Genomic DNA, 12,218 nt, shown 5'->3' with positions numbered 1-12,218 from the left:
CATTTTTGGGTGAGCTTATGTTCCGGCTGTTCAGAGCCGGCGGGAGATCGCGTGTCGACTGAAGTGAGTGTGTGGGAAATACGTGAACGTGAGATGGCATGCGATATTCCACCGAGAGACGATTTTGCAAGTAGCTGAAGCGGTTGTAATAGTTTCACTGATACTGTCATCAACATATAACCTGAACTCACTCAGCATTTGGCAATGAATTGGAAACTGAAGTATGAAAGAAATTTGACATCCACGTTTTTCGTTTCTAAGTAAAAATAACACATTATTTTCAGTCTAATCAAACAAAACAATGTATGCTAGTCTATGGTATTCATCCCAAGACCATTGATATTTTGTATGCCAGGCATTTTCCCCTTATGTAACCAGTTCGTATTGTCACGTAGACAATATAGCTGATGGATGACGTCACCAGGGATCGCCCAACGCTTCATGCAGATATTGGACCAGAGTTTCGAAGCTGTCTTAGCGTCAAGATAGTCGTAAGTTAATGTTAATGCATGACACTTACGACTATCTTAGCGCTAAGAGAGCTTTGAAAATCTTGGTCGTTGTTGAGAAGTATGGGTACAGTGTCTGAAGCCCAATTCTGGTGTCCTCCTCCGTGATACTGTTGGAATATTGCTAAAAGCGGCGTAAAACCTTACACACTGGTGTGTTGTGTTCGGTGTCTCAACCGTCTACCAAGATCAGCCCATTGCAGGTTTGTCAGGGAACAAATAGACTAACATTTAGTCAGTGAAATGAACATATTTTACATAAAAATAGTTCATAAATATAAGCAGTAAATAGAATGAAAAGTAACACAGAATCTTCCTTCATTTTCAGGAACTGTGGTGAACTAGACTTGCCATATATTGTAGACTTGCATGGGCTTTATTGGATATATTTCAGAGTTTGTACGACAGACCAGTGAACAAGGTACCCATCTCTAAACGTAACTCGAACACACTCAGGTCGTTGTCAAAGTCACACAATTCTCGCCTAACGTTGTCGAATAACGTGATTTTGTTGTGTGAATGCTATCCCAAGGAATGGACTTCAGGCGTTGGTTCCCAAAAAAAGTAAACATTACACTTGAGGCTGCTTATGCGAATTCAGGCCTGCCATACAACGGTGAACAAATCACCAAAACTGAACTCATATACACCAAAGCAGAACGGTGAAAAGTGTTTTTGGTGTAGCTAACTCCTACGTAGGACTTAATATCTCCTACGTTGAACTTAGTATCTCCTACGTAGGACTTAGTATCTACTACGTAGGACTTAATATCTCCTGCGTAGGAGATAATGAGACTAAACGCTTCCGTATTTGTTCTTGTTTTATATACTCGTTTCGACGGAAATTTCTTCCTCCTTCATTTGTAGTATGTATGTTGATGAAGTCATTTCGAAACTCCAACGAAGAAGCTGTTTAGTTTGTTGACTGATGTTAATGCAGGATTTAGTTTAGCGAAACAGATAACCCGACTTCCGCGGTGTGGCACCCTACAAACGCACACTTTGGAAAAATATGTGGAAGGGGTTATGTACAGTACTTGCAATCACTGGCACCAATAAGCACCCATGGTGATGACAATCAAACAGCCATGAATCCACAGCCATTTCAGATCCTGATGCGTCAAAGGAAGGCAACTCTGCGTATCCGATCGCCTGTCTGTGATCTTGCTTTTATGAAATAACAACTGCAGTGCATCTTCCATGTTTGATTTAAAGTTTGACAAAGCTGTAGACTGTGACAACTTCGATTAATTATAATGACATGTGAAAGTCAAACATAGTGAAAGATGATTGAGTAGGGTGGCAATATTAGGACTTCTTAATCGATACTGAATACAGTGCAGGGGATGCTGCTGCTGATGATGATAATGATGATGTATCTCCGCAAAGGGAGCATATTATCATCATCTTTAGATATGCACGATAACAATAAGTACAATAACCTTGAACTTTGAGATTTTTAACTTCTTGTGTCCACTGCTCGTGTTTAGTTTCCGCATTTATCATACGGAAACATGAGCCTCATTAACCTATTCAGACAGTAACCTACTTTTCACCCCATTCTCGTGTGAAAGTGAAAATAGACACCACAAACAACTCTGGCTACACCGAATTCCAATTCCTTGTTTTAGAAGAAAACGGTATTTGCACATGAATTGATTGTGCACATTGATTCACAATGCATCTGGCTCACTTGTTACACCTGTTATGTATTATTATTTTTGTTTGTTTTTTGTTTTGTTTTGTAATGTTTTTGTCGTTGTTTGTTTGTTTGTGTGTGTGTGTGTGTGTGTGTGTGTGTGTGTGTGTGTGTGTGTGTGTGTGTGTGTGTGTGTGTGTGTGTGTGTGTGTGTGTGTGTGTGTTGCGCTTATTCAGTGTAGTTCTGTAACTCCAGGCTTCTGTCGCTGTATGACAGAGAACGCTGGACGTCGTGTTTGCAAAGATAAGCAGGCGCGTCGTGTTGCAATATACATGTACATTAGTGCTTAGACGTATCGAATAATTTTGAATAATATTTTAATATGTGTCCAGTTAATTGAAAAAAAATCCGGACTGATTATCGCACTAAGTTGCGTAACAGAACGGAACCCAGTCAACAGGAAACGAGACTGTTCAGTAATCAATGTTTTGACTTTCATTTTTTTAAATATATATATTAAATAAATATCGAATGAAGGAAACGTGACGTGACATTTATTTAAAAAATATATAAAAAATCATTAAAACTGAGTTAAGCTCAGACGATCTCAAGATCCACGTTCATAAAGTTTGGTCATTATCTAGTGAACACACAGGAAGTGAATGCAACGTCCCATGCTTATGGATTTTTCTATTCCGAGTTAAAGCCCTTTGTGAATACAATTTTATTATAGCATTTGTGGTGTATGAATGCACTGAGTCATGCAACAACCACTGTGTACCGCTAAAACAAATAAACTGACGCACAAAAGAAATTACACACCTTGTGCTTTGTGGTTATTTTCCATGGAGCAACGTGAGCATTTTGAAAAGTGTTTTGATTGTGAATTACAATTACAAACATTGTGCAAGTGTGGCAAAAACATCCCTCACATTTGCTTTCCATCAAAGAAATCACTTCATTATACAAGTGATGGAGTTCTAGGAACATTTTAGTGAAACTTGTGATGTTTGCTTGATGACGGGTACATGTATGGCATGTGGCTCGTACCTGTAATTGTAGCGCGTGAATATCTAAAATAAATGTGTGGTGCGATAAAAAGGTCAAAATAACCATGCAAACAAAATGATTGTAATATGAATGGCTTTGGGGGAGAAAGCACCATAGGTGTTGCGATATTTTTTACATAGAAAGTGACATAGAAATGCATTCACTCACCCTTTACAAACAAATGTCTTGCAATAACAGAATGAATGACAAATGTTACACCACATAGCTGGTGTACGTGTGTTGTAGCGTACGCATATCATGTGGGGCGTCAGTTATTCAGGTTTGAAAAAAAACATCTATGTCAATATTCCAACAGAAAATGACTCGAGGACATTTTATTATGTCCATCTAATTTGATGTATATGATCCACTGACTAAACAGTTGCTATTGTTCAGCGTTTTGAAAGCTCTTAAGAAGAAAGTACTTTTCCTCCGAAAAGGTTGGGACAAAGGCGGATCGAACACCGATCAGTTTGTATGTTCATGTACATAAAAAGTCCCCCGTCTCCCATTGCGCTGAGTGACCCACTGACACTGGTACATTTACCCACTGTCTGATGGGTGGGTATATGTTCACTTAGCTGTACAATGGCCCCGTTCTTTATGACACCTTCGCCTCAACGTCTTCCACATGTATTATTCAAATAAACACTGCGAGTGATATGTTCCTTGGGTACTTGGCTAAAAAGCCTCTGTAGCAATTGAAGAGGACAATCAATACCTCGCCACATGCTAAGACGGCACCTAGTCTTATTAAGCATGTTTTGGAGCGGTCTATTGACTGCGAAGTATATTGTGTCTGAAAGCCACATCCGTGCGCACCACAGCATCGATTAAAGGTTACTATTGGAGACTAATAATATTGACTCTTCTACAAGTGTGAGGGATCAAAGTGTACTGAGCGGGTCTGTGTGATTCAGGGTGTGAGGGAATAGGATATCCAGGGAACAGCTAACCACCTGGAATCTAGCTGCTGGTAACGCTCAAGTAAGTTCCTGTGTTTTATCGTTGTTGACAGGCGAGGCAATCCTGGATTAGCACTGATTTATTCTACAGACGCTTCACGATGGAATTGTCCTCAACCGTCTGCCATACATCCTAAAGGACTCAATTAGCTTCTGGCGATATCCATATATATATATAAATGTAATGTAGCGATTTTATTATCATTTTTATAAACATATTATCACACTTGCGATATATTTGTACTGTAAACTGGATAAAGAACATAATTTTAATGCGTCGTATGCTATTAAAATGAGAAATATGATAAAAACAATATTTATTGTCTTTTGTATGGTAAAAATGTATCATGTATATAATGCTATGAACCGAGAGGTTGTGTTTGGGGGTGCAAGCGCGTATACAACAATAAATAAATGTACTAGGGTGTGTCTGTTTTGAAGCTTGACACTTACTGTGTGTCGCTGGCGCTGTTCCCATAATTGACAGGATCCGCAAATCGCTGAGAATCTGCCTTTTGTGACTTGCAATCCGATTATGATCCTTGACTTGGGACCAGATTCACAAAGCCACCTTAGCTGAGGTTAACTTTAACTAGTAAAGATAATATTATGGTTAACCCTTACTATTCATGTTAACTAGTCTGAAGAGACACCGGACCCGTGAAGATCCGGGGTAGAATAAGATTTAGTGTTCAAGATCCCATGTTTGCCACAAAAGGCGACAATGCTGATCGTAAGAGGCGACTAAAGGGGTCGGGTGATCAGGCTCGCTGACTTGGTGGACACATGTCATTGGTTTCCATTTGCGCATATCAGTGCTCATACTGTTGATCACTGGATTGTCTGGTACAGACTCGATTATTTACAGACCGCCACCATATAGCTGGAATGTTGCTGAGCGCGGCGTAAGACTAAACTCACTCAATGAAGAAACATAGGTTATCCATGGGTCCGATCTAGCGTTCAGAGCACTACGGAATTCCTAAGGTTATGATAAAGTCTGCAGTTACGATAGCTCGTAACGATACGAACGGTTTGTGAATCGAGACCCATACCACTAAGGTTGTTTTATGAAACGCGGACTTGAGACTAATCGATCACTCACTAACTCATTCTTATGGGTGCTAACTTAAACACAAATAACTGTAAATTGCTTTCATGTTAGTATATTCCGAGAAGATGTGTTATGACAATACGATTACCCTACTACTGTCATCAACTTCACCCAAAGCAAAGCCTGTTCTTGATGTCCTTTGTTAAACAGTACAAACAGGGTGTTGCACTACCTGATCACCTTATTTTAAACATGATCGTATTATACTAGGAAACTATAGAAAAAAAACTGTATTAATATGAGGTAATCTAGTAGTCCTTAATTTCTGTTGATTAGTATTCATTGCTCAAAAATACACCGAGTTGCACTGATGCTATATTGAATCTATAAATATGCATAGCAATGAGACGCGAAGAGCTGTTACCATAACACTAGGCGTTCCATGCATTGGGGAGCAGTGATGCGTGCCGGGTTAGTGTGCGAGTCCTTCTTTAACATAACCGCTCTCAGTGTTGCTGAGGAATTGGATACACCAAGTATTGTGTATTCAACGGCAATATTGATGATTGCATGATATGGGATACATCGAGACGCAGGGTAAGATTGAACTTATGTTTAGTCTCTGAAATCAACATATTTTACCCTCCATTAAAGTAAGAATAAACTTTCAGGGGTGGGGCTTGGGTACAGGTTTAGTTCCCTGTTTTCTTGATAAAATATGAAGTAAAGGAGTCTAGAGACTTTCTGTATTTCCAGGAGCTGTAGTTACCTACACATGCCAAATATTATAGACTTGCGTGGGCTTGATAAGACTTTTCATCCAAAACTGTGTACCACACAGATATCGTTTGTGTGAGATCATATTATATCTCCTGGAAAATATCGTTTTGACAGTAGATTTTGTACAAAGCCCCGACAATGCTATGATGTGATGAACTTGATGACACCACAATGCTATGTCATCACTGTAAGTCTAAGGGTAGTACAGTGTTAAGAGGTGTACAATTTTCACTGAAAACCTGTGAAGAATGACGTTTGATGATAAATAGTATCTCACCCTCGTGTATACTGAAACCAGTTATGTCAACACTTGTTGCTGAAAGTAAACATTGTAACTTATATCAACTCGTTTTGATACAATTGATATCTGTCGACACCTGGTCGAGATTCTATATATATATATATATTTGTTAGGGGAAGATATATCCGCCTTGTGTTTGGTGAGGTCGATGCAACCTGACACACACCGATGGGTTTCCTGTTTCTAAGGGAAGAGAAAACAATCATCACGCAGGTTGTAAGGGAACATTTGATCGATAGACAGAGATGGGAAATATTGAATTCGACTGTTTGGGGAGTTCCAACTTCAAAGAATATGGGATGATCAGATTACAGAAACTCGTGTATATATTTATTGCTTCCTTGTTGATTTGCCCACCGTGACCATGGATTGCTTGAGTTGTCAGCAGGCAAGCGATTGTTGTGGTTTCGCTTGGCCGCCAGATAAATACGATCTAAAATATGTTAAAGAACACACGTGCTATTTGTTGCAACCCCCTGCAGACATGACAGCTAGCCTAACTAATGTGATAAAGTCGGATGATAGATATATTCTTTTGAGTAGCGTAATGTGGCCCGATTGAGATGCCACGTGTATGTTCAAGATTTAACAGCGTGTACTGTAGAAATTAAGCACCAAATATATGTCATACTGTGGTACTCAAGCGCCGGTTATGACGTCATATTGTGGTACACTAGAATCAGTTATGCCGCCATAGATATGACGTCATACAAAGATACTCAAGCACCAGTCATGGCGTCATACCGTGAAATTCAAGCACCGGTTGTGACGTCATCACACAGGGTTCAAGTTGTCTGGTAACCATGACTCCAGCAGTTCGTGCCCTCTGACAGTAAGCTGCTTGTATAATACATAGAGGCCAGTTGGTTCTCCGCCAAGGGACGTGGGCGAGAAACAATCATCTTACAGCTTCACCAGTATTGACACAGTGATTTCCTCACCTGGACCCGAATCAAGCACACGACCACATCCGCTACCGTGCCAGCCTCCATGCGATAAGCATCTGTTTTGCTTTAATGGCCATTCTTCATCATAAGGCATAGTGCGTGCGTCTGTATTATTCTTGTATTTTGGGACGGATATTCTGCATACGGTCACATTAATTTCTGGATCTAGCATGTTGACCGCTTTGACATCTCTCTAAGTAGCAATGTAGATTCTAGTAGTAAATTGCGCTTCGTGATTATTACTCAGTCATATTATCAGCTCCCAGGTGCTTGGCTACTATTATAAAAAAAATACTTACTCATGAGTTTTGCTAAGAAAGGACAAACCCTCAATATCTAATGACTGAAAATGCAACATATCAGGCTCATATACACGAAAAAATGGCTTGCTATCCGCCTGACACCCTGGGAAGTATACGGCCTAAGGTGCCTGTGTGGCACTAAAAGGTAAATCGTCACACCACCACGTCATACATCTGGGTACCTATTCAGTGCTAGATCAACAGGGAACAACCCATGAAGATATGGGTTGGATCTGATCTTCACTAATCCATGCTTGAGGCGACTAACGGGATCGGGTGGTCAGGCTTGGTGACTTGGTTGCCATATGTCATCGTATCCCAATTGTGTAGATCGATGAAACATATTGTTGACCACTGGGTTTTCTGGTCTAGACAACTATTTACAGACCGTCGTCATACAACTGGAATATTGCTGTGTGCGGCGTAAAACTAAACTCACAGATGACCAAACAAGGTCGTACGTCCAAGCAATCTTCTCCCAAGATGTTTCACTTCGCCTGATTCGTAACTTGTGGGTTGTACACGACACCATGAGCCACTACACGCCAAATACGCTTTATCGCTGTAGCACCTAAATCACCGCAAGTAATTTTTTTTTTGTCTTATCTTCTCATAAACTGTCAAACCTCAACCCAAACATCTCGATGGCAGTACCTGACTAACGGCCACAGGCGTGGCTGACATTACTTGAGATTACAATGTTTAAAGATTACGCGAGTATGTCTCCGTGTCACATGTAATTGATTTCCCACCATTTTACTCCAAATGGCGGCATTTTTTATGTGATACGTTTGCGTAAGCCGGTAATGATTGGTTTGAGTGAGTTTACCTTTAAAGCCGCTGTTAGCAATATTGCATCAGCATCGCTGCTTGAAGCCCATTTTGCGATTATCATTTGCCAAGATGTGTTGTCAACATGCACGATATGCTTGCTCGTCACATGCTGAGATGCAATGATATAAATGAGATATTGTTCCAGACTCGCTCACTCTTCCTCCATATCGACTACATTGTTACGTATTTTGGTTTTATGGGTCATATGATTGTCTGTTTGGTATGAATTGACGTTTTATTAATCATAAAACAGATTAAATCACTTTAGTCCTGCTTTGTGTCCTCGAGATGTAAAGACTTTCCAGAAACATCATGCACTTTCAGTGGTCCTTCCGCTGAAGGTTAGTCCTGTACACCAATTGGAATTTGTTTCTGGAGACAGTCAAGAATATTTGGCACAGACGTTTTATATTCTATAAACCACTTCGTCCTAACTTCCTTTGGCCAAAAGTGAGGACTGAGTTTAGTTTTACACCACACTCAGCAATATTCCAGCTATATGGGGTGCGGTCTGTAAATAATCGAGCCTGGACCAGACAATCCAGTGATCAACAGCATAAGCATCGATCTGCGCAACTGAATCGCAACTACTATGAAACCTGAGACATTATGCTGTATTGTTTAAGAAAGTGGACATCTGACCCTAAAGAATCCCATGCATCTGTTACTTTGGATTTGGTTGTCAAAATGTGTGTAGGTTTAAAAAAGCAGAGAAGTGTCATACTGAGAAATCATCTTTAATGAGACTGGTTACATACACAACATCACAGAAGTGTCATATTTTGTACCTGTTAGCTGTATACACTTTAAACTTCATGAAGTGCTTTGACATCCTGGTGACATGGAAAGGGGCTATATATATAGCCTATTATTATACAGTAAAACTGCATTGGTCTTATTAAATTATCTCCGCTGGTCTTCAGAATACTGGAATGATGGATACAAACAATCCTGAGACAAAACATTATCAGAAAAAAACTCAAACATACATCACAGTGTAAGATTGTAAGATTTTGGAACACCTTTAGAATTCAGTACAAGTTCTTATCCAGAAATCTTGATCATGTGTGAGTGAGTTTAGTTTTCATCTGCATCTTGATCTATGTAATTGGGATATGATGACGAGTGTCAACCAAATCACCGAGTCTGACAGTTAGTCGCCTCTTACGACAAGCATGGGTTAATGAAGATCAATTCTAACCAGTGTCTCCTGGGGTCTTAATTATGAAAACACTGGGAGGAGCTTAGGCAACCCAGCAACAGTCTGACATCACATGGCATTGCCTCCTCAGTGTTCTGGGTAACTTAGTTCCACAAATTATTAGGTACTGTAATTTGTAACGTTTGTGGCACTGAATTCTAAAGGTAGACCCACAGTGCACAGGACCCTAAAGATGCTGAGTGAAACACTTGTTTCTATTAAAATGTATGGAAAGTGATACATAAATAAACACTATCTGACTCCATATTACAAATATTTTAGCAGTAAAAGTCATATCGGATATATGTGCTCCTTTTATTCTATTTGATATCGGGAAACAAACCCAAAGATGACAGTCGTTTGCTTTGTACAAAGATACAACTTACATCAATGTATATTATCATCCATATAGGAAGGATACTCTCAAGCATCCAGGCAATAGTTCAATATATTTGGTCTGTACTGAGAAAGTCCATAATGACAAATTCTGCAGATGTTGACACAAACTGTGCGTGAACACTTTTGGCCAAGACCTCAGTTGAGATGTTAAGTCACATCTATCTATCTAAAGTTTTACCTGAAAGTTACATGACAGCTTAAACATACATGGATTCACAGACCATAAGAGTTAATCTTTAACATCACAGAATATACCCCTGCTTTTCAAGAAGACTGTATGTGCAGCATATAATGTGAATACTTACTTGGAAAAAGCTCAAAGATTGCAGATAAAATCTTAACAGAATTGGGTAAAAAATATACATTTTCTACAAAGGAAGAAGAGGCATCTTTCACAAAACAGTTAAAACAGTTCCAGAATACAGAGTATGAAGGACAAGGGTTCAGCCATCCTTTTTGGAAAAGGTCAAGAATCTGCAGACTCCAAAAATGTGACTAAAACTAATGAAAACTACCAAGAACAAAAATGCCAGGATACTGTTACAATGTTTATAGATCTATTACATATAATACAAATAATACTTTACTAACTAATGAAATATTATCTACTAAGAATTATGATGAATACCAAGAAGGAAAATTGGAATTTGCTTTCTATATTAAAGGCACACAATATTGCAAAACAAGTTAATTTATTTAATAATATAACATCCACAGGGTAAATGTGTTTTTGTTAACTATGACAGTGAACATGAAGCATAAACACTACAACAGTTTCTCATAAAACCAATAACAGCTACATTTGATGCAATCAGTATTAAAGCAAATTAGTAAAATGTAGTGCATCTGTATACTGTATACTGTATACTGTAACATTGCGTAGAAAGAAACCTGAACATATGCATATTTGCTGTAAGATATTCTTTTTTACTTTTAAAAAAATATACATAACATGTATTCTACAGGACATATTAATCATCTGGAACTCTAACTTGGATCAGTGGGTGATAAATAGTTTTATCCAGATCTGAGCCCTTGTAAATAAATAATCTGAATACTCTTACAGCAGTGTATGCATTTTATGGACTGCTTGGTTGAACATCTGAGAAGTGTAACTTGACTTCTAACAATAATTATAACTTATATTCATACAAAAATCAACTATTTTATTGTTCTATTTAATATTTTGACCTCTTTATGAAGTTTCTAATTCAGTAGCGAGCAGATCTGTAAAACAAGCTAAACCAAATACTATGTAACATACAATATTTGGTTGACAAAATTTGTTATATTTGCCTTAGATTGTTTTACAGATCTAACCATAGCATATTAGCCAGATTAAGCCTATAGCAAGACAACACACAGGCCAGGACTAAATGATAAATAAATTATAACCAATTAGCTAAAAGGAAACAAGAATTATCTGTCCTGAGTAAATATATGGCATAACGCCCATCCTACTGCAAAGCTCTTAAAATACTTACATCTTTTATTCACAAGGGACAAATAAACTGTTCTCCTGAGTTTCAAGTACATTATTCCATCATTTTTCATTAATATTTTATCAGAGACAATTAAGAAAAACATTTGAAATGTCAAGATGAGTTATTGTTCAGATGACATGACATAATCAATATGTGTCATCATGAATAATTATTCATGACTTCATGTCATACTTTTCTGAAAAATCAAGCAATAGAGTATTATGGTTCCAGTCATCATTGAGAATCATTACAAAAACTAAGTTTTTACACCTGATCATTCTACCCTACCCGTAATACAAAATATAGAATTTAAATATTTGCATCAAATTAGCACATGGGTGCAATCAACACAGGGTGTGGGCAACAGATTGTGGCACCCCTTGTGCTAATCTAAAATTACTGCTACATCGCCACAATGATTGATTATGTTCCAAAGCCTATAAATCTTGGCTAATCTTTTCTAAGCATGAAATGTAAGCGAGTAATCAATAAGGCAATGCATTTATTTCTGTCTCATTTATATAATATTTACATAGGCCAATCATCACTATGACACTGATATGTTGACACAATTTGTTTTCAGTAACATCACAGTATAAGCTTTGACAATACAGACAACAATCCTGAGCACAACATAACATATACAATGATAATAACAGTAACAATATATCTGTAAACTAAAACCATTCCTGGTTATTTTGAAACTGGTTTATCTTGGTAAAAACATAATGCCAGATCAATTACTGTTTTAC

This window comes from Haliotis asinina, chromosome 9 (genome assembly GCF_037392515.1).
Source record: "Haliotis asinina isolate JCU_RB_2024 chromosome 9, JCU_Hal_asi_v2, whole genome shotgun sequence".
Classification (NCBI taxonomy): domain Eukaryota; kingdom Metazoa; phylum Mollusca; class Gastropoda; order Lepetellida; family Haliotidae; genus Haliotis; species Haliotis asinina.
The sequence above is the reverse complement of the archived record's forward strand: the minus strand, read 5'-3'. Positions refer to the sequence as shown.